The sequence below is a fragment of the Temnothorax americanus genome, unplaced genomic scaffold (assembly GCF_048541705.1).
Source record: "Temnothorax americanus isolate GAGA-0224 unplaced genomic scaffold, ASM4854170v1 Scaffold23, whole genome shotgun sequence".
NCBI lineage: Eukaryota > Metazoa > Arthropoda > Insecta > Hymenoptera > Formicidae > Temnothorax > Temnothorax americanus.
The window spans coordinates 431,037-454,378 of record NW_027509371.1 but is presented as its reverse complement, the minus strand read 5'-3'; the positions used below and the strand labels follow the sequence as shown (position 1 = coordinate 454,378).

The following is a 23,342-nucleotide window of genomic DNA, read 5'->3' as shown; positions in this document are numbered from 1 at the left end:
TATAATCGGGAATTTCTTATACGTTAAACCTTTTTATAAAGAATTTGAATGATTAAGATCTGAATAACGAAATCTCGATTAGAGTTGTATCGAAAATAGATAAAATGTCCATTTACTACAAAGTTTAAATTGCGAACAATTTACGCTTCTGTGCAAAACGTCGAAATAGAAATATTTTTACTTCCCGAAAATTATCGCTGAGCGAAACTCATTGTCAGTCTCAAATCTGACGAAAATGTCATTCCTAAAAAAAATTGCTCGCGTAAGTTATACACATTTGTCAACCTTATTAACTAAAATACATTCACGTGCAACGTTGCGGAAAAACGATGGAGTCCGGAATGCAGATTGCGAGATGCTGCGGGCTATTTCTGCCGCGTATGCGCGCGCGTTAATTAAAATAAATAGCCACGAAACGACGTTCGAATTTTATGCGCTGTTACGCAATTAATGTCAAACGGGACCGGGTCAATCAATGATAAAAGCGTGGGCGTGCACATCAATCAGCAAAATTTTCAAAGAGAGACAGGACGGTGTTGCCTACTTACGCGGAAACTTAGATTTCACTCTTCCGACTACACTCCGGAGTGCGAGCGCTCGCCGGCCATAAAACGTCGATGCAGCTTTGAAACAGGCTGCACGTGGCCGAATGCATTTCCTTCTACACCGGGTGCATCTACTTTGTTGGCGCGAAAGTGAAACCTGAACAGTTCCTCGTGCACGGATGTAGTAGAAGGAGGGTAGTGAACGGCGAAATGTGCACTGTGACTTTTCTCTCGTCAGAGAATCGAACACAGTATTTTATAAACATATTATACTTATAGTGAATATATACTTTTACTATTTAATTTAATTAATTTGAAATCTAACATATATACGGTCTTTATTTTTGTTGAAAATTTATTATGTTTATTTATTTACTATATTTATTTATTTATATATATATATATATATATATATATATATATATATATATATTTGTTTTTTACATTCAGCAAAAGTTTCTGCACGTTAAATTCGTTTACCTGCCACGTGAGAAAGTCACGACAAAAATGTTGAAACGTTAGAGCGGTACTTCGTTATTTATTTGCATTACTGGTTGACTATGTTTTTTGTGACGCCGGGCTATCCACGTTATTTGTTATTCATGTTACATCCGCGACTTAACCGCACTCTTCTCCAGCCGTATAATAGACGTGGAAACCTTAAAATGTCTCGATAATGGTCATCTCGCGGAATACCAGCGCCGCGGCCGCCAGGACGAAGATCCCGAAGAGTTTCTTTTGCGCTTTTATGCATCGTTTCGTCACTGATCGCCGATGTAGCAAGACCGTACGATTTTCGTGATGTATATTCTACCTAACATTTCTTGTTAACGGATACTATTTTTCATGTATATTTTCCATTTAGAAATAGCAATGCGTATCAATTTTTTTCCAGGGAAAATTGCATCAATTACCGTAGACTATTATTGACTTGGTGGATTACAAAAAACTATTTTTTCCTCAACGCAATATTTTTCCAAGTAAATATCTTATACGCGTTTATATTTCCACGTATTTATTATGGTGGAATCACTTCAAAAAATTCTGTGAAAAAATATCAGCGGGTTCACCAAACGCTCTTACGTAGCGACCGCTACATATACATATGTGTGTACACCTACATAACATAAATATTTTGCATTTGGTACCGCGGTATATACATTTGATCCACGACAATTACTGAATTTACGTAACTCAGCAGCCCACGGCGCGGGCGCTCGCGCGCACGTGCAATTTATTATCGTGCGAGAAGCTCCCGTCCGCGGCATTGCGCAACGTGGATGCACTCGAAAACCTGATTTTCCTGTTAAGGCGACCGCAAGTGACTTACGACGGAACTGGATGACGCGCCGTCGTCGTTTAAATTCGCCGTCACATGTAGCCGGTAACATCAGTAGCAGACGGCCAAAAAAAAAACAAGAAAGACGCAAGAAAAAACACTTCTCGCCCCTCCCCTCACTTTCCCATTTTCGTCCCGCGAATATATCACTGATACCTATCGTCCCTCGTTTCTCGATTCCGCATCAATTTCTCAATCCTTTCTGAAACAAGTCCTTGTAACTGCATGGAGAGAATTTTTTGTTATATTTTATCCTTAAATTCACTACAAACTTGGGACAACTTGACAATCAAGGAATTTTTAAAATATACAAAAAACATTTTACAAATAACGTATTAAAAATTACCAAGCAAATTGGTAAATTTTGAAAAATTATTAAAATTTCCTAGATATATTTTAGTAAAATTAATCAAACATATTTTATAGTTTAATGTAATGTATTAATATTTTTTATTATGGTGGATATTAATCAGAATAGCTCGCATAAAATTTTTGGTGGTACATGTTGTCCCACAACTGCCATGATTTCAGGGTGATTTTAAGAGAAAATTCCCTCCGTGTGTATTTCACATTTTTGATGTGTTAAAAAGGATTGTTATTTTAAAAATGTGTTTTATCAAAATTTTTTCTTTTGTTTTGTCATCTATACTTCATTCTATTTTGTTCCATTGCACTCTACCTTATTACGTTTGTCTGCTATTTCTCAATGTCGGCGCGCAACAAAATATTTTGCGGAGTTGACGATCTTATCGTAAAGTTTAAAAGTAGCACGACAGCGGCATCGTTTTTCCAGATTCCACTTCGGGTTACAACTATTTGTTCTTAATCAAAGCTTTTCTACCTTGTTAACAATTCGTCGCGCAAATGTGACTACAATGTATCGGTATCGCTAGAAAGCAGCGTAATTGCCGGATAATTGCACGGTGATTGTAACGCCAACACGCTTTCTCACTTCGCTAAGGGGACACGCGCGCAAACGATATACGATATTCGCCTCGCGGGGCGGTATCGCGAAAAAACAGATGTGCCGCAAAAAATCGCAAAAGTAAACAATCGATTTTAAGGAATTCTTTTACAAAGCTACTACCCGCGCTCGCGCTAATAGTCGATCAGGTTTGCCAGTTTAAGTCGAGATCAAAGTCCGCAATTGCTTTCGTTTGATCGGACGCCGTTGATCTAGCTACGCCACTATATCACCGAAACGCTCCGCGCGCTTGTATACGCACACATCGAAAAACATCGTGGAAATCGAAGCGTGGAATTGCTTAAGCTGAAATCGTGGAAAGGAAAAGAGAAAAGAAAGAGAGAGAAAGAGAGGGGGAGAAAGAAAGAAAGAGAGAGGGGGACGGAGGGAGGGAGGGAGAGTGAGATACTGTCTTATGCTCCTCGCGACGTTCGCCACGCTCAATTAATTTTATTACGGAGCCCAGAAAGCACGAATTCTCGTAGCGATCGATGTAGAAAGAGCGTAGTAGTTTTCTTTCCTTCTACATACCTGCCGGTTTTTTTCTTTTCTTCTACTCTATCTCTTTTTCTTTCTCCTCCTCCTCTTTTCACGCGCGGAGATAATGTCGGATCAAACCTGACCGAATTGTTGGCCGAATGGAGATGCGCATAATGTCGCTTAAATTTCATGACTATAACTGCTCGTAATAACAGCCGCAGAGCGATAATGCAATAATGTCGGCATAACAAGATTACTAGCATAAAAATGTCCGATATTCGCTCGACGTTGCACCCGTCTTTGTCTCATTGTCAGTACGCACGTTTTTGCTGCTGCGCCATGTAGGATTTTCCCTCCGTGATCACTGAATACAATTTTAACCGCTAATTTTTGAAAAAATTTGTTAAAAATAAAAAATATCTAACGATAGTTCTCACGATATACAAAGAAACTGTGTTAAAGAGAAATAATGATAATTTAATATCATTAAAGAATTAATTACTCAATTACTTCTTTATTAGATTATTAAATAATAAAAAAATGTAATACAAAATAAATCTCTCTCCTCTTTATAACTGTGTTTAAAAAGTATAGGGAAACTTATTTTAACATAAGGTAACGCATTTTTACATTGTTGTAAAAGGATTCGAGGAGCAGCGATTGTGTCGATTACGAACGGCAAAGATGGAGATGCAGCACTTTAGTGTCTATAGCAGCTTTAAAGTAAACGCGCTCGCATTTGCGCATTGACGGCGTGCCGACGATGAACCGATCGTCGATACACGAAGCGATGATACGCCCGCATTAATGGGCCGATATCGATATAAGTATCGGCACTGATTGCTACACGTTCCCCCATAGCGGCCGATGCTTATCACCTCACCCAGTAGAGCAGCGGCAGCGCGGACAAGTGCGCAGGTTCGGTTTATCGCGCATATGTATAGTCGGCAACGCGTATCACAGTATCACAGTGCACCCGATGTAATGCATGCAAATCATGTCACGCAGATAAAAAACAACTTTTATAATCGGAATTGATAGACACGTCCGGCATCAGTGTGTCGCCGACGCTTCCCGCGCGTAACGCGATATCTATAAGCATTTTGACGTGGCCGCGTTGACAGTGCGCGTCTCTGTTGATCTACGATATTCGATAACAATATAGAATCCGTCGAATCACGCCGATGACGATTGCATTTTTCAGAAACAAATGTAACAATATTAATCTTAATCCGTTCGAATTTATTATATTCAAGCTTTTTCTCGTTCTTTTTGACTAGACGTTCTATCTGCATCGTCGAGACGTTCTTGCTACTTTGTGATTTCTACACTTATATTTCTGTATAAATATATTAATGTATGATAATAGACACTAGACATTTCTAACGTGTAACAGTGCTGTTTTAATAGGTCATTAAACTTTCCCGTTTTTTAACAGATTTTTAACATTTTTTTTATCTCTTACGATCCAAATTCAACCTTCAGAAGATCCTCTTGCGGAATCAATTCTGCAATTTCTATAAGTTTAACGCTGCACGTGCAAATAAACCATTCTCCGCATGGTAATGGGATTCTCGGTGGTGCCCGCCGGAAGCCAGGATTATTATAGAAGATGCAGAACGAACCACAAAAAACTCTCTCTCTCCCCCCTCTTTCTCTCCTCTCTCTGACGAGCGCGTGATCTATGATGGCACATCGTGAAAACGTAGATTAATGTATCTCGTTGATAAGCACGCAACGTACGTTCGATCCGCAAAATCGAGAGCTTGCCCCTCGTCTATCGTATTTGTGTTGTTCGTTACGTTTCATTATACATTTCTTGCGGACGATACGTCGAACGGACTCGCCGCGTAGCGGAAAGTAGCCGTGGAAATGTACAGTAATGGCGCGTAAAAGGGATTGCAGTACGGGATTAAAGGGTCGGAAAAAGATACAGAGTGACTGAGCATAACCGAGTAACCACCGCTTCCTGGTGACCGGCAGGGTTAACGGAACGTTTCTCGAGAAGCGAACGCGCGAGTGAGTCAGCAGGTGAGTGGTGCTTAATTTAAGATCCCATTCGCCCTCTCCCGATCTAACTTGACTTACAGCGTATTATTACATATACGGGATATTCCGCGTACAGAATTCGTGATTCTAATCTCGGTAATAGAATCCGCGAGCAGCGGTGCCTCGAACAAGATTTGACTCAACGGTGAAATAACAACGGGTCGGATCTTTTACGCGCGAGTTTTGCGAGAACGCAGCGGTGCGTGCAATGCGATGATCGGGATTTATTGCCGTAAATAAATTGGAGTCAACGAGGAATTTGCTGAATTAAAAGGTACAAAAATCTAATGTAGACCTCGTCGTGTCTGTGAAGTTGGCACCTCATTTTCAAAAATCAGAAAATTTATTAAGGGTTCCATTTGCACCCACAATAGTTCTACAGTTCCTGATGTATTTTAGAAATAATTCCGTCGATTTAGATAAAAATATAACAATTTAAAAAAATGAGGTGCTAACTTCCCGTGACACCTCAAGTTTCGAAAATATTTATTTTTATCACGGAATTCTATAGTTCTTGAAAAGTTCTATAGTTCCTGATAGGTTTTAGCAATAGTTCTGGTCTTTAAGTATTTTTAAATCATTTTTTAATGTGACCGCGGGCACCTCAAGTTTAAAAAAAATTGGTTTTTATCATGGCATGGAATTCTATAGTTCTCGAAGAGTTCTACATTTCCTGATAGGTAAAGTAAAGTCATGAATCGCAGGCAGTTTCGATCGACTTTTTGACAGTTCTCGATAGTTCTCGCATAGTTCCAACAGTTTTTATAGGTTTTAGCAACAGTTCCGTCCTGTAAATATTTTTTTAACAATTTTTTACTGTGACCGCTGGCACCGCACACAAGAGTAAAGTTATGAATCGCAGACAGTTTCAATCGACTTTTTGACAGTTCTCGACAGTTCTCGCATAGTTCCAACAGTTTTTATAGGTTTTAGCAACAGTTCCGTCCTGTAAATGTTTTTTGAACAATTTTTTACTGTGACCGCTGGCACCGCACACAAGAGTAAAGTCATAAATCGCAGGCAATTTCGATCGACTTTTTGACAGTTCTCGATAGTTCTCGCATAGTTTCAACAGTTTTTATAGGTTTTAGCAACAGTTCCGTCCTGTAAATATTTTTTTAACAATTTTTTACTGTGACCGCTGGCACCGCACACAAGAGTAAAGTCATGAATCGCAGACAGTTTCAATCGACTTTTTGACAGTTCTCGACAATTCTCGCATAGTTCCAACAGTTTTTATAGGTTTTAGCAACAGTTCCGTCCTGTAAATGTTCTTTTAACAATTTTTTACTGTGACCGCTGGCACCGCACGCAAGAGTAAAGTCATGAATCGCAAGCAGTTTTGATCGACTTTTTGACAGATTTTTTTTAAACTTGAGGTGCCAGCGGTCAGATTAAAAAATTATTTAAAAATACTTAAAAACCAGAACTATCGCTAAAACCTATCAGGAACTATAGAACTCTTCAAGAACTATAGAAATTCCGTGATAAAAATAAATATTTTCGAAATTGAGGTGTCACGGGAAGTTAGCACCTCATTTTTTTAAATCGTTATATTTTTATCTAAATCGACGGAACTATTTCTAAAATACATCAGAAACGGTAGAACTATTGGGGGTGCAAATAGAACTCTTAATAAATTTTCCAATTTTTGAAAATGAGGTGCCAACTTCTCAGACACGATCTCGTCTCTGGTAAAGTCTGACTGAAATTTTATCTGTTCTAGCTCCTCGCCGTATTTGCAAGCCATTTCAGGGAGGAACTGGAAAGTCGTTAACTGAAAGACGGAATACAGATGCATGGCGATATATTTATAGATTACTGCTGGCTATTTACCAGCCTGCGTATTTACATTTTCTACGGACTATACGCGAATAGATGTGCTCTATTATTTTCAATATTGCTCGACTTATATTTCGTAAAACCATTATGGATTTTTCCGTAAAAGCAATTCCCTCGCGATTACGTCCTGTCACTTACAAATCAATCAAGTCTGAAACATAACTTATCAGTCGCACCGATACATGTTTCTTAGCTTATCCATTAGCTCTTAGCGTTAAAAAGAACTTAAGTATGCTTGATTCAAAGTAGGCCATTAGAAAGATTTAATTATTATTATAATTAATTATCATAAATAAATAACTTATTGATCATTGCAGTCAATGTAAGCTTGACTAGTATAATTTAATAATATCCAAATCCCTTAGCATTGTCTTTCATATTCTCCGTAAAGTGTTAATTCGTTAATCTTATACCACACACCATCCAAAGACGTATTCGTGCTTCTCTGTTGCATGCTAAAGAAAACCGCAGCTTCTGAAAACAAACGCGTGATAAATACGTCCTATACAATTCGAAAAGAAAAAGCCCCGCTATTCAGGCGCGTCGCGATGGCGCAAGATAACCCCGCGAATCGCGATAAAATATTCCATTCGTATATTTAAATTAGAGCATTTACACATCATGATGGTGGCACAATGGGATAGGTCGGGTCAGCGGAAAATCGGACCGATTGGTGTGAATGCTCTCTCATTTAAATATACGAACTGAATATTTTAGCAACCATTATCTTGCTCATTCTGTTCAATCTTAATAATGAAAATAATCGTGACGAAATCGTGTTTGACTCACGTACGCTCACATTATATTCCTCTAATAATTTATCACCGATAAAAGCTAGACATACATCATTTCCTAATTTTCTCAATGATGAATAAATATTAAAATAATATTTCTGATTTTCTGTCAATAAATTATCTTCCTCGCTTACGTCACTTCTCGTTTTTGCGTTGTTAGCGATAGTCTAATTAAACTACATTTCATCAAGTGTACTTATGACAAATCTATCAGGCATATTTAAATCTAGATATAACTTTGTACTATTTTTACACAAAGTTTACTCTGAGAAGTTTCTTCTGCTCATAATAAAATGTACTGAATACAAGACGTATCCCAAATTTTAATTAAAATTAAAACGGAAAGTCAACTTCAAATTCCATTCCATCAAAAGTTAAGTTTTGATTGACAAAAAAATAAAAATGTTAATTATATCTATATATTTTCTACAAATAATGTGCACGTTAATAGTTCTTAGTGAAAATCATTTTGCCTCATTCTAAAGGAGAATTTTTTCCCTCTCGCGTGAAAGCGCGCGCGGTGAGATGCAAATGCGGTCCCCTCGGTCGAGGAATTCATCGTCTGTTAAAGCGGATTGGATCCACGTCGTCGTCGGCTGCCATCGGCGATGAAACACGAAATTGCCGCTGAATGGAACGGTAATGAAACGAAGGTGATTGCGCGCGATACGCGACGAATATAGTGAGAATGGTCGGCGACGGGCGACGACGGCGGTGGCGATGGTGGCGACGATGTCGACGGCGGATGGCTGCGCACCTGATAACACGAGAGAATGCATGCGAAAGAACCGCGAGTACGCGACGCATGATGCGTTATCGCGTATGAAGCCGTAATTTCCTCGCGCGAATTATTTATCGTGCGCGCCAGAATGTCGCGAACGGCGCGTTAACGGCGGCACGATATTTCTCAATAGTCAGTAAGCGCGACTGTAAACATTGTCGCGCGGCATAGTAAAATGCTGCAAAATAATGGACAGTGTTTTCCTTGTTGCAGCGAAACGAATGCAACAAGATTAACCATAGAGGCACAAATCACTTTGGAGATTAAATATACGTGCAAATATGTATCTAAATTAGAAGATTAGACAATTACTCTAATTTAATATAAATACCCTAAATCAAAGATTTATATTATAGATATTATTAGTTTAATAAATATTATCATCTTTAAAGCTCCTGGATACTCGCCGTGGCCATGTTGAATTGTAACATTAGAGACAAGAAATGCCTTTTCCCTTGACAGTTAATAAAGCTGTAAAATAAATGTGATACGAAGCCTAATTATACGCCTGTACATAAGCCTGCATGACTTAGGCTTTATATTCATTTTATAGTTGTTTATTAACTATCAAGGAAAAAGGATAGTTTTCGGAACATTTTATAAGTGTGTTAAAGCGATCTGAAGTGTTTTTTCACCTAAAAATTTTTTTACTTGAAAATGACACGCAAGAATTCTCAGCGTGTCATTTCTCGCCTCTGACGTCACGATCTAATATAACTACGGCGAGTATCCAGAAACTGTTTTTTTTTTTGCTCAGACGGATTTTTAACAATTTCATTTCCATACTTTACTTTATTGTAATTTCAATATAATATATAAGCTTGGCAAAGCAACTGCTCTTTAAAAGAAAATAAAAAGTTTTATTAAAAAATTAAAATGGAAAAATATTGAAATCTTATAGTTTCTTCAAAAATAAAATTGTTTCGATAAACGCTCCTTCAAAATCTCTCTTATTTCAGAATGAAATGTGTATCCACTCGCGTGTTAGAAAACGCGCAAGGAAACAGCCGCAGGGATGCATTCGAATTCCGCGCAGGGCGATTTAGAGGCGGCGAGCACGTGTGGCGGGATCGAGAGGGAGAGGGATTAATTAAAGCGGAGTTTTTCGAGCAACGGCGAAGAATTACAACGAGAAGAACGTCCGGGAGCTTTAAGAGAAACGGTACGGCGTAAAGCTCAGCGCTTTACTGGTGTCTGCCAGCAGTGTTAGAGGCAGACGAAAAAGTTATACGTACTTGGTCGACACGGGGAAGTAAATCATGGCGTTTACGTTACTGCGATACTTTCTCTTCCAAATTTTTCAACGTCGAAAACTTCGTGTCCGCTAGAGGCTGAACGTATAGCATAATTAGTAAAAAAATGTAGTCAATTAATTCATTTCACTTTGTACATTCGTAAATGTACGGGTGCTTAATAAAATTTATATTTACCACACAATTCCTCAAAAAATTATAAAAATGTGTTTATATATGCGCAATTACGATCTTCCGTATCAACGACTCATTCACAATTTTGATTGTAATATTCCTACGTGTCGTTTCTAGTCAATATTATTACTCACCGTACATTACGCTGCGATGCCTACTTGTTATTAAATGCTGCACGATCGGCGTGTGTATAAGACATTGTTTGATAGAGCCAGTCGATATACGCCGTGGCGCGAATAATAAATAATCTATCTATCCGCGCGGCGCATTTAACATTTTTCGCGTGCGTGCTCTCCTGAATAAAACATGAGCCGAGGCATTAGCGTACTTAGAGTATAATGCTTTCTCGCCGACGAGCGAGCGAGTAGTGTCACACATGGAAAGCCAATGATACGAAGAAGCAGGCGGAGTGTCTACCTTGTGGTCGACACTCGAGTCGATGTTTCGTTAAATCAGACAGACAGAGATCCAGAATCGTGACGCGAGATCGACGCAAAGCGTATGCGAGTCAGCATAAATCTTTCCCCCGATACAGCCTTATTACGATTTGGATCGCGTCGCGCCCATGTCTGACTTCAGTTTATTTCGGCCGAAAATCTAATCTGGCACGGATAAATCGATTTAAACGCGGCGAATGTCGCAATTTTTTTTCGCCAAACGACTCGCGGATTTTGAGGATGTGAAAAAGCGACTCTAGCGATAACTCTGCAAAACGAATTCACGATGATTGATAACCACTATCGTGTTTTGTGTTTCAATCTTGATAATCAAAGGTGAGACGAGTGCGCAGCAAAGAACGCGACAACACAAACAACGAATTGATAATAACCATCACGTTTCGTTTTCCCCGTGTAGCTCGCGCCCATAAATTCCGTATGAGCGCACATGTGTCATGCGAAGATGGAGAATTAAAACCTCAGCGATGGCACACGCCTCGAATAAAGTAGGCCCATGCCGAACCGATTAGAATAATTCAACATTCGCTTTACATCTGGCGGTTCTGACGCGCCGATAAAATACGAATGGAAGGCAGCAATGTTTTATACGCTCACCCGGTTCCGAAACACGGTTCACAAAACTACGTTTATTTATGGCAATGGCATCATCATTCCTTTTCTTCCGTTGATCGATTACATTCGCAAAATGTCTTGATTCAGACGAAATCAGATAAGAACTCAAAAATATAATAAATACGACAACTTAAATATATTAACACTTTACGAATTATCAAGAGATATGCTAATTGTTCAGGTTTATAATAATACGCTTTTGCACGTTACGTTATCATTGCCTTCCAAGAGATCAATTCATCAAAATTTGTTAATTTTTTCCTTATCCTGCGGTAATTGGTTCGTAAAAGATTGACTCCAGAAATTCATGTTCCAATACGTAATATAGGTGAGGAATAATTTATGTTATCAACCTGTTCAGGACCTTCAATAATTCACCCGGCTTCGGAATCGCGTTTCCTAATAATAACCTGGCCGATGAATCACCGACCGAGAGAAAGCGCTCGCGATTATTTATAGAGCACAAAGTACGCCTCGTGAAATGGGAGTAACCGATGGGTACAACATAATAGTTACGTAATGTCGCTTTTCGCAATAGCATTACCTTTCCCTACCTAAGAACAAAGATTTCATTGTCTTGGGAATCCACCGTTATTGCATCAATATGCAATCATCGTTCGCTTAATCAATTCAAATGAAAGGCGGGTATTGTCGGGGAAGCCGGCAAATGCAAACCCGCTTCACTTGTCGCCCGTATCTCACGAGGAACGGACAAGCCATTTCTCAAAATTAATTCCTCGAGTCATCCCTCCTAAAGCCTGACTTGACAGACTGTTTGATATAATCATTAGTATACACATGGCCAACATCCTCGATATATCTACGTCCAAAAAAAATAAAGACAAAAAAATTCCGTAGTTCTTCGGCAGAAACATGCTTAGAATCACGATTGCGCAATTTCACCTATTAGAAGTTAGCCCCCCACTTTTAGAATTAACATATTTTCACGGTTGTGCTGAATTGTGCTAGGTTTGTGCTATATTGTGCTCGAATATTATAACCATAATATGAAAAATACGAAAGAAAATTTTAAAAAACGAATTTTTAGGTCAGCCCCCCACTTTTCGTTTTTTTCAATTTTTTCGATTGTGCTGAGTTGTGCTAAGTTGTGCTAACATTGTGCTAAAATATTATTTAAAAAAAATAATAACAAAGAGTTACGATAAAAACAAATTATATCCACAAATGATTTTTTTATCGTAACTTTTTTGTTATTATTTTTTTTTTAATAATATTTTAGCACAATGTTAACACAACTTAGCACAACTCAGCACAATCAAAAAAATTGAAAAAAAGTGGGGGCTAACTTAAAAATAATTTTTAGGTCAGCCCCCCACTTTTCGTTTTCTTTTTCAATTTTTTCGATTGTGCTGGTGCTGAGTTGTGCTAAGTTGTGCTAACATTGTGCTAAAATATTATTTAAAAACAATAACAACAAAAAAGATTACAATATTTTTTTATCGTAATATTTTTCATAATATTTATCATAATATTTTTTTATCGCGGATCGGATATCAGCCAATCACAGATGAGCTGCTCGTCTATGATTGGCTAGATTACGATCCGCGATCCGCAATCTTAACGTAGTGTGAAGAGCACTTTACGGCAAGGGCCGGTCTGTCTATCTATATAAATCTATGGTCGCGGTACCTACTGCATTTCACGGCGCTCGACCTCCACCTTGTCGCGGTGGAACGGCTTATATGCATGCAATAATAAGTGCATGACAAAGAGAGATCTTATAGGTAATTAATATTACACTCACTACTAGATTATTACAAATCTGAATTATAAAATTTGAGCGTTCAAGAGTAAAGTGCTCTTTACATTGTTGTTCCTAGAAAACGGGAAGTTGTGCTGAATTATGCTAGGTTTGTGCTATATTATGCTCAAATATTATAACCATAATATGAAAAATACGAAAAAATAAAAAAAAATAATTTTTAGGTCAACCCCTTACTTTTCGTTTTTTTTCAATTTTTTCTTATTTTTAAGTTAACCCCCCACTTTTCGTTTTTTTTCCAATTTTTTCGATTGTGCTGAGTTGTGCTAAGTTGTGCTAACATTATGCTAAAATATTATTTTAAAAAACTAATAACAAAAAAAGTTACGATAAAAAAATCATTTTTGGATATAATTTATTTTTTTATCGTAACTCTTTCTGTTTTTATTTTTTTTGAATAATATTTTAGCACAATGTTAGCACAACTTAGCACAACTCAGCACAATCGAAAAAATTGAAAAAAACAAAAAGTGGGAGGCTGACCTAAAAAATCGTTTTTTTAAATTTTTTTTCGTATTTTTCATATTATGGTTATAATATTCGGGCACAATATAGCACAAACCTAACACAATTCAGCACACAACCGTGAAAATATGTTAATTCTAAAATTGGGGGATAACTTCTAATAGGTCGCAATTTCAAAATAAATTAAATAAGTACGAATAACATTTTAATAAGAGAAATTTATGTATATATAGAATAACGTAAATTTCTGATGGCGTTGACAGTTTCTATTTAAAAGAAACGTGTATTGTTTATATAAAATTGTAGCAGCTGCTTAATGTAAGTAACATCTTAATGTAACTCCGTTATTTTCACATACATTTTTTGTTTTCCTAATTGTAACAGAATATAGATAAATATATTAAATATGATAAATTTGAATTAATTTCACCCAGCTTTCCTCAGGAACTAGACTATCTGCCTGTCAATATTAGGATGCCTGCCTCAATATAACTGACTCAAAGTCTCGTTCTAACATAAAACATATACTGATTAAATTCTCGATTTAATAAGCTAGACGATATTTCCATTACCCGGAGATTAGCGTCGTTCGAAGATAGAATCCGTTAATAAAAGGCAGAGGTAAAATTCCTAAAGAAGACACGTCTGAACAGGCCGAGTGTGCTGTTAGAGCAAAAAAAAAGGAAAAGAAACTGCAGGAAGAAGAAGGGAAAAAAGAAAACAAAGACGAAGAGCCCGCGTGCGATAACCAACCGGTGCGACGCAAAAGTGTCTCTTATCGCCGAAGAGAAGCCGAAGAAGGATGTGGCGAGTTGGACGAACGAGTGCAACGAGTTCGCGAACGTCAGAGACAGCAACGGCCGAAGCGCGTAAATTTACGTGCGCGTGCTCGGCAGGATGCGTGCGAGGATCAGGATACGTGGGTCGAGATCGGCAGCTTTCTCTGCTCTGAAAAACCGCCTCGGATAATGGAACGAACGCGACGCGCACAGAGTTGAGAGAAATCCTCAATCTTTCGCAGTTGACAACAAAAATTTTTGGAATTTTCACACTCGTTGTTGACGCGTAGAAAATCACGGAGGAAAGAGAGGAGAGCATTATAATAAATAACATAAAATACATTTTATAAATGTAAGACTGATATTACGTAATGAAATTTCTACAAAGAGAGCATATATTTTTCTTAATATCGCTCTTTGCTCTGCTTTCTACTTAATCAAGTTTGCCTAACAATTTTTCGGCGATTGGCAAGCCAATGGCCTTCCCTCTCGTTGCTATATTCGTCAGAAACGTCCCTCCTACCTATCATTATGTACAAGGTACTTTGAATTTATGAGAAAGCGTTGATAAAATTCAATTACGTGTTTCGACCTCGGAAGCGATCGACATCGCGAAAAGAACGTCCTGGCAGTCCTCGAGAACTATAATCGAGCGGTGCTGAATCGTTACCCTCGTTTATACTTCAGGCAGGCCGTAATGGCCGCTTTTAATGTTCCCGGAAAAATTCTACGCGGCGACGGCGATATGAGGAGGAGGCATAATGGTCTAGATAATGCACGATAATCTGCATTCAAATTGCGGCGGGGCCGTTCCTGAGGTAGACATAGTAACGCAAAGTCGACGTATTTGCGGATAAAGACGCGCGCCGACGATTTTATACAGGATGCTCGAGAAGTTCGCGTTAACAATCAACTTTTTTTTACATACACATTTGGTTTTACAATACCTGTTTTAAATATCTCGGCAATTAAACGACGTTATATATTAGAATTGAGGGGAAACAAAATCCCAGAGATTCCAGCGCACCTCTAATAAATTTCTCTCGCTTTGGCGCGGTCTCGGTCTATCGCTCTATTTGTGAACTCCTTTCCCGAAGCAGGCGCACTGGCTTTCGCTCGTTGCCGTTGGTAAATGAGCCCGCACTTGCCAAGGTGGGGCCAAGAATCCGCTGCAGCGCGCCCACGCATCTAAACTCGTAGCGCGACCTCAAGCGATTTAATTAGCTCGCTGATATATCCCTTCACTTCCCTCACCCTTCTCGTTTACTTATTGCCACCTCGCGTTTCTTCACCGCCAACTGTGTTTGCGCAACGATTAGTCGCGAGTGATGCCTTGGCTTATCTCGAAATAAACGATTACAAAAGAAACAATTTAAAAAATAAAAGAACTAATTTTAAGCGCGTCAAATTAATTTTAAGCAAATTTGTATCCAAAATTTAGTCATATTAATTTATCAAAGAAGATTTGAGAAGATAAATTTGTCTAATTTATTATCGAAAATAAGATTGGCAATCTCGCGCACACATTAAACTTCCATTGAAGGAAAAGCGATTTGACATTTGGCAAGGGATTAACAGTAGATTCCATAGAAATGGTAGGCACTCTCTGTACGCGTATCTCTCGCGATAACATTAAACTGTACAGGCAGCAACTCCCGATAATGCAAACTTGTTGGTTCCTGCATGCAGCGGCAAACAATACGCTCGGAGTGGATTGGTAATCTGGAGATCGTCGAGTAAATGAGATGAATATCAGCCACTCTCGGCTCTACTAAACCGGCGCATTGTGTAACGGCATTGCCGCCGCTTATGCTAAGCAGACACGAGCGGAATTAAAATTTGATCAAATGGGAGTGGTCGCGTTTATGATTGTGAACCTCCGCTCCGCCTGGCATTGCTGACATTTCCCACGATATTGCCCCGCCGTTTCTCGACCACGATTTCGACAAAATCGAATATCGAAGTACTCTCTTTCTCTCTCTCTCTCTCTCTCTCTGTTTCTCTCGCTTGAATCCGTGTCCGATTAATCCCTCGAATCGTGCGCTATTCATTTTCACGTTATCTCGTTTTGTAGCAGAGCCGGTCAACATTTGGAAATATTTGTTTGCGCAAGTTTATATCGACCCGAAAGCACTCATCGAAGTTGATTGATTATACAGTGTCCTAGAATCGACGAAAAGCAGACGCAAACGTTCGTTCTTGTAAAACCAATCTAAAATTTATTTCTCGGTAAGCTCAACAATCTTAATAGCTTATAACGCGAAAATTATTATTATTAGGGGAGACCGGGGCAAACTCGACACGATTTTTTCAAAAGCAATTTTCAATAACTAATTAAAATTTTCAAGAGAATTTAATGGTACACATTTAAAGTGTTTCTTCAGATACAAAATTGCTTAAGGAAGTTTTGCTGTACGCTTTTTGTCCTCAAGAAAGGAAAAATAATGCATGCAAAAACAAATTTTCAAATTAAAAAATGCCGGGGCAAACTCGACACCCCACCAGGGTCCTTCAAAAACTTGTCACTCCAAAAAAAACAGAAAATTTAAAAATATGCAAAAACAATTATCGGATTCGTATAGAGCATCGAATTTTCTATCAAAATCGCTAATCTGTAGATTCGCAATAGTAAAGCTCGATGAAAGAGTATTAGAATAAGTTTTCGAGAGATCAGAAAAATTATACTTTTCACCATCGAAAACGCTTATGTCGCACTAGAAATTACACCATAACTCAGAATGTCACCAAATTCTATTGGCAACACTGGCACATAAAGACGCATTTATAGTAGGAAAGGAAAGGCATTCTACAATAGATTTAAATTGACAAAAAGTTATTTAGTGTCCGATATAATACAAGTTCATTTTAATAAAAAGAAAAACTACGACTCCATAAACTTTTCATATAATCTAAGGCAAAGTGAAAAAAGAGAGTGGAGTGCATACGCGACGTAAAAAAAATGCACTTACGAAACAAAATACGAAGCAGTTATAAAGCGAAAAAGAAAAAACAATTTTATTACTTCGATAGTCGTGCCACCTTTGAATCGATTATACCCGCCGTCGTTCGACAACAAACGAAAAAGAGCTAGAATAGATATGCGCCGATGCATATAGTATAAAGGTGCAAGATATACGATAGAGTGCCTCAGTAATAAAATACCGACGAGGCCCGGCGCGGCGCATAAAAGCACTCCGGTATGTATATGCATATCCGTGCGCGTACGGCTGTCTTTTATTTTTACGATCTATCTACAGAAGCAGGAACGATTAACACGCTGAAGAAGCTCGTACGTGGGACGCACCGGTCCCGACACTTGCCGGAAATTGCGGCGCGATGGCGGCTTTACGTTTCGTTTGCCGCGAGCGCACGCATTTCGAGATGCATGTTTTCTAGGCATGTAATCGGACTGCGTTGTTCCGTGCCTTCTCGATAATTCAGCCGTGTTAAGAAGCCATTTGGCTGATTTCCTGATTCTCGCCCTGATTACATTTCTGATACCGCGGATACCGTCGCGGAAATAGCGGAACGGATAGAGCACCGAGTCCGCGGGAAAACGACATCCTGTCCACATGCCTATCGCGCACGATGCTATATCGTCAACGAGCATATGTCCCTTCGATTCCGTGGAGAAACATATTTTAGCGAAGAAAAGAAATGTTTAAAACCCGGGAAACTGTGAATATATCATCTACTCTCCTATAATTCTTTCTTCCAAGATATTTCTTACAAATTTCTTATTTTTGTTTAGCGTCTTCCAATCTAAGAAACACAATATTCTCCAATACGAAATTAAAGATGACACAATCTCTCCAAAGTATCATAAAACTTCCTTAATCTCTATCGCCATTCCCAATAAATTTTGCAGATACTCAATACGCTGAAAACAGGTACGTCGAACGAGTCTATCGCGACGCATTGACGGATTCGTTATCCATCGGTGATAATTCAACCGCCTTCGTAATTCCCCGATTATAAATGACTTGCCACTTCCGCCGCTTTTCCAAGCCCACTGAATTACGAGTCGCGGTCATAAATCCTCGCGGTAAGATACTCGGCGCGCAGGTAGCACGTTTCAAGGAATACGCCGATGAGAAACTAATAGGCAGTCGGCGCGGCACGAGGATTCAATCGTTTGGAAGTTACCAGCGCGAAGAGCCCACGTCGCTCCCTTCACGACGAGGAACAGTTTCTCCCTTTCTCCCCCTCTCTCTCTCTCCCTGCCCGACGGGATGAGACAACATAATCGATCGGTTACGAGGAAGCGTAAGCCGCAAGTCACGGGCGCCTGATACGCGCTGTGCGCGAAAAAGAGAAATAAACGCGATATCGAAAAGGAATTAAAAGGCCGCGCGGGGAGAGAAGGATCATAAAGTCCGCACGACCGCCGTTAATTTCGTTGCTACTTTGTGCGTTAAGAAAGATATATATATTCCCGCGGTCGCAGGACTGGAGAGAACTGTAAATTCAGCCCTACGGGTATTCCGGGATGACCACTCGCGTGTTGTAGAGTGCGAGAGACAACCGCTAAGTCGCGAGGAAGGCTGAGAGAGCCGCGCGCGAAACTTCGACACCGACAATAGCGGCGATTAATGCATAAAAGGTTTGCGCCCGCCGCGCCGCCGCGCGACTACCGGCGCGCTGGAAAATGCGGCACGGAAGTGTTGAGCATAATCCCTGTTGATAACTATTGAGGGAATCGCAGAAAGATAAACGGGAGGACGGTAGAGGGATGAACCGCGACAAAAGCGGACGAGGAGTCACAGATTTCATAGCGCTCGCAACAATGCTGAGGATACATTACGTACGCGTCAAAATGTTTCGTACTGCATCCTATGCTAATCTCCCGGGTTTTATAGTCACTAGAAAAGCGGCAGAAATGTCATGGGAATAAATGTCCCGGAGTATTAGCGAAACTATATTAATATCTTTTACAAGCGTATATATGTGTGCGACATATTACATTAGATAACTTCTCTTCATTTTCCTTCTTTTTACCTCGTCTATCTAATGAACTTTGGAAATTCTCCGACAAAAGATCAAATTGTTAGATAACGAATGACAAAGGTCAGATTTGACAATGTATTTTTAATAATTTAGTGACAAATAAAATTCGAAGGCTTATTTCCAAATTGTTTGACATTCAATTATTAGAACGTGAATGCATTATCACTGATTAATCTTTATTTTATTTGCTAAAAATGTGGATTTAAGAATTTATTTTATTTAACCCTTCGTAGTCACACATGGGTCCATTGGACCCGGGCTCAAGTTTGAAGCTAAATATCGGTAAGTGCCTGGCTTAAAATGGGGTTTGACCCACCATCTACCAAGAGTGTGAAGTATCCTCTATAGCTACGGAATGTTAGTCATTTGATTAAAGCGTCGGTATTTGTATGACATCAGCGGTTTCGAAAACATCGTACACGAATGCGGGTCCGTATAGTGTGACTAGCACGTAATTTTAGTGAAAAAAAAAATCGGATTTTTTAATTGTGTTTAAAACAAGTGTCTGAACCGTAAGTGTGACTGTGACACCTGCAATATATTTTTTTCTATTGTTTTTATAATAATTACGGTATTATTATTATAAAACAGTTGCACTGATTAAATGACTTTTTTGTCGTTTTACAACAAAAAAAACAATAATATTTATGTTTCTGTGTACTCAGGATATCCATAATAATAATAAAACACATTATTTTTTTATAAATCTACATTTTTTTCACTCCAAAATCGGGCTTCTTCATATAAATATCTTTTTTGAAACGCGCACTAAAGGACTATTTTTTTTCTTAGTGTCGTATCTTAAGAGTATAACCTGCAAATTTTATTTTAAAAAATTAAAAAATTAAAAAGTTACGATTTTTTAAGTGAAAAAGCTACTTTTTTACGCATGTACTCGTTCACGATTTTTTTTCAACATGTTGCCATTTGATCTCTCACAAAATCGCAGTTGTTTTATATTCTAGAATGTTCAAGGTATGTTCCAGAATTATTTGAACCCGATCGGACTGATACCATTAAAATCGCAACCATTCAAAATTGACTGGGTCCATAAGTCCCAGTATGACTAACACGGGATTCTAGAGAAGTGTGACTACGAAGAGTTAAAGGAAATAAGATAAACCAGAGGGAAAAATTGCTACGCGAAAAAAACTGCAGATTACCAAAGTATCTGCGCGCTTTATGGGTTCGGAAGGGTGGGCTCGTTTTTGCCACTCCAACACGATACTTCCGACCAAACGTTTTACCGTTGCAAGAGGAGAAAAGTTGATGCGAACCCGAGCCACTTTTACGGAATCCGCAAGCGGGCTCGTTGCCCGCCGGGTGTATACGATTACAGGCCCGACATTTGAAGTGGGGCTGGAGCGACAACGGTGACTCCATCCGTTCTCCGCCGCGCGATGATTTACGTGTAACGTATGCCACCGACAGAGAGCCAGGTGGCCGGAATGCCACGCAAATGCGTAACACGATAACCCTCGGTAGCATAAGTGCGGCGCGATGTCAACGACGAAGCGCGGCCGACAGCGCGATGCAACCCACCTGATAATTTCGCTAACATTTCGCTGCCATTAGTTTACCGCGTGTTGTAAATAACACGTGCGTCGTCGCGCGCGCTCGTAAACTGTGCGTCTGGCCTCCGCGGCGTGCTCGAGATCGTCCAATGACACTAGGCTAAGTACGTGTAACATCACTTGTCAGCTAAAGTAAAAAGTTGACCTATTCGGAACTCAAAATTCAATCATAGCAGTTATCATTCGCTTGACGATTCGCTCGTGATTTGTTTGGTAATTTGTTCCCGTTTAATCACCGAAATTGGAATTGTTAGCTCAAAAAAAAAAAAAAAAATAGAATATACATGTGTAAATGCGTGCGTGCGTAAAGCTAACATATTCTTCCTAAAAATCCTATTTTATGACTGTGTAATTGTATTTATTTAAAACCAATCGATTACTGAACTCTGCTGCTTAATAACCTTTTTAATCGCAAAAAGGGCAACTTTCCCCGTGATGAGTAATCGTGCATCTCTACTGGTTTTTTTTCAATATATAAAGATAAACAGCACTTTGGAAAGAAATCTACTTAACCAGACTAATTGTTTTAGGTTGAGCAGATTTTAACCGTATAATTCAAACACTGAGTCTGAAATTTTTAAACCAGATTGTTGTCAAGTTGTTTTCTGCATTGTAAATTCCGCGATGGAACAAAAATATCTAAGCTGCTTAATTCGCTATTTCTCAACAATTGAGCCGTTCGTACGCCGAGCATTCGGATTAATACGATCGCTCTAACCCACTTATCCGCAATTATAACAGACTAAACGCTGACTGTAATATCGTGTTATTATCTTGTATTCGATAATATACGCTAATGTACCACCGAGATATAGGCCTCGAGATGTGGGTATTAGAAGATACAGCCTTAACCAAAAGTACAAAGTCTCTCCGATAAATGTCAATAAGACGAAAACAGTCGATATTCGTAAAGCAAAAGACAACGCGTAATTTTCTAATAATCGCGTTTCAATGTTTGTTACTCAGCACGAAATTCTATTATACATTCTAATCTATAATGAAATAGAATATCTCGGCTGAACACACACAATTTATTCGAGCTACGAAGCACTTCTGGCCACGGCTGTAATGCCGACTTGCAGAGAACACTTGCCGTGCAACGTTAACCGTGGTCGATCTACTTAATCCGACGGTATCCATTCGATAGTATCGGCGGGAGTGGTACAGTATCGGGAAGTAAAACGGGCAGAAATTACCTCTTTGACGGCTCCATCGGTGAATCGTTAAAAACTTTTCAATACTGTTAGACGAACCTTATTTTTACAGGCCGCGCGAAACAACAGCGTTTCCGCCTCTTAGAAAAAAAAAACGTTAAAAACTCGATACTTTTTTCCACCGCGGACCGGGGGCTCATCGAACGAATTTCGAGGAATGAACGCGCCCGTTAAATTCGCGATTTATGCCAGGAGCGGCGCGGTGGCAATAAATTCTACGCAAAATCCCCGGGTAGAAGTTTTCTCCCGGAGAAATAACACGTTTGAGAAGTCAGCGAAAAAGCTAAAAATTACAGCAGGTCTACACTTTAACTCGGTGGAGTTAATTTATTTAACAGTCTAGTATTATAAACGTGCGTAACGGTAATTAACACAATACGCGAACAAGCATCGGTGGCGAACGACCAATTAACGATTATGGTCGATTATGAATAACGTCTATTTGAGTGTTTTAATATAGTAGAGTATAAATATATATTAATAATACACATATATAAATACATATTAATTATAAATATGTATTAATATAACAGAGTAAAAAAATGTTTAATAAAAACATATACAATATTCCCTCATCTTTGAAATTTGACTTCTAACTTTCTAAATTTTTAATAATAGGTAAAACAGGACAACGAGAGCAGTCATCCAAAATTCAATCTTAACTTGCAATCGTAGCAAAGTGCGAAGCTAGAGAAAAACATCGCTGCCAACGGCATCCAAGTTGTAAAGTAGAACCGGAGAATACTCGCCAATTATTTTATGGTGGCTAAGCAGTTCTTTCGCAACTCCGTCGCTTTGAGACCCACCACCTCGCGCAAGCACCGCACCGTACACTTATCGCTCTTATAATAATTGCCGCTCGTTACTGAGAGAAGGTCTTCTTGCTTATATTTCGGACTGTGGTGCGCTCACACGAGCTGTCTCGTGCGTAAATTTGCCGTTCCACATAATTATTAAAAGCGATTTATAAGTATTAAACTTAATTTCAAAAAGATTGGATTAATCTCTCTTGAAAAAACAAATCGTGATGTGGTTCGCGATAACGCGTCCATTTTTGCATCTCGCGAACAATAATGATATAATGAATATTTATGATCGGAATATATCACCCAACCCAACAATAGTTATTCAAATAGTTACTCAGAATAACTAATAAATATCAATTATTCGTGAGTAAAATGCCTGAAGCGAACGTTGTGAGTACGGTGCGTACATCAAAATGCGTGCGA

At 38.9% G+C, this 23,342-nt stretch overlaps 1 protein-coding gene and 1 long non-coding RNA gene across 11 annotated transcripts in view; one reads left to right on the top strand and one right to left on the bottom strand.

The window, feature by feature from the left end:
- LOC143898290 (CCR4-NOT transcription complex subunit 6-like) overlaps positions 1 to 23,342 on the bottom strand; it is a 379,988-nt gene that overhangs the window by 246,931 nt on the left and 109,715 nt on the right. The gene's annotated exons all lie outside the window — the stretch shown is intronic.
- Positions 4,235 to 8,223, top strand: LOC143898414 (uncharacterized). Its single transcript, XR_013257200.1, has 3 exons — positions 4,235 to 5,359; positions 5,481 to 5,651; positions 7,104 to 8,223. It is a non-coding gene; the product is annotated as an uncharacterized LOC143898414 (long non-coding RNA).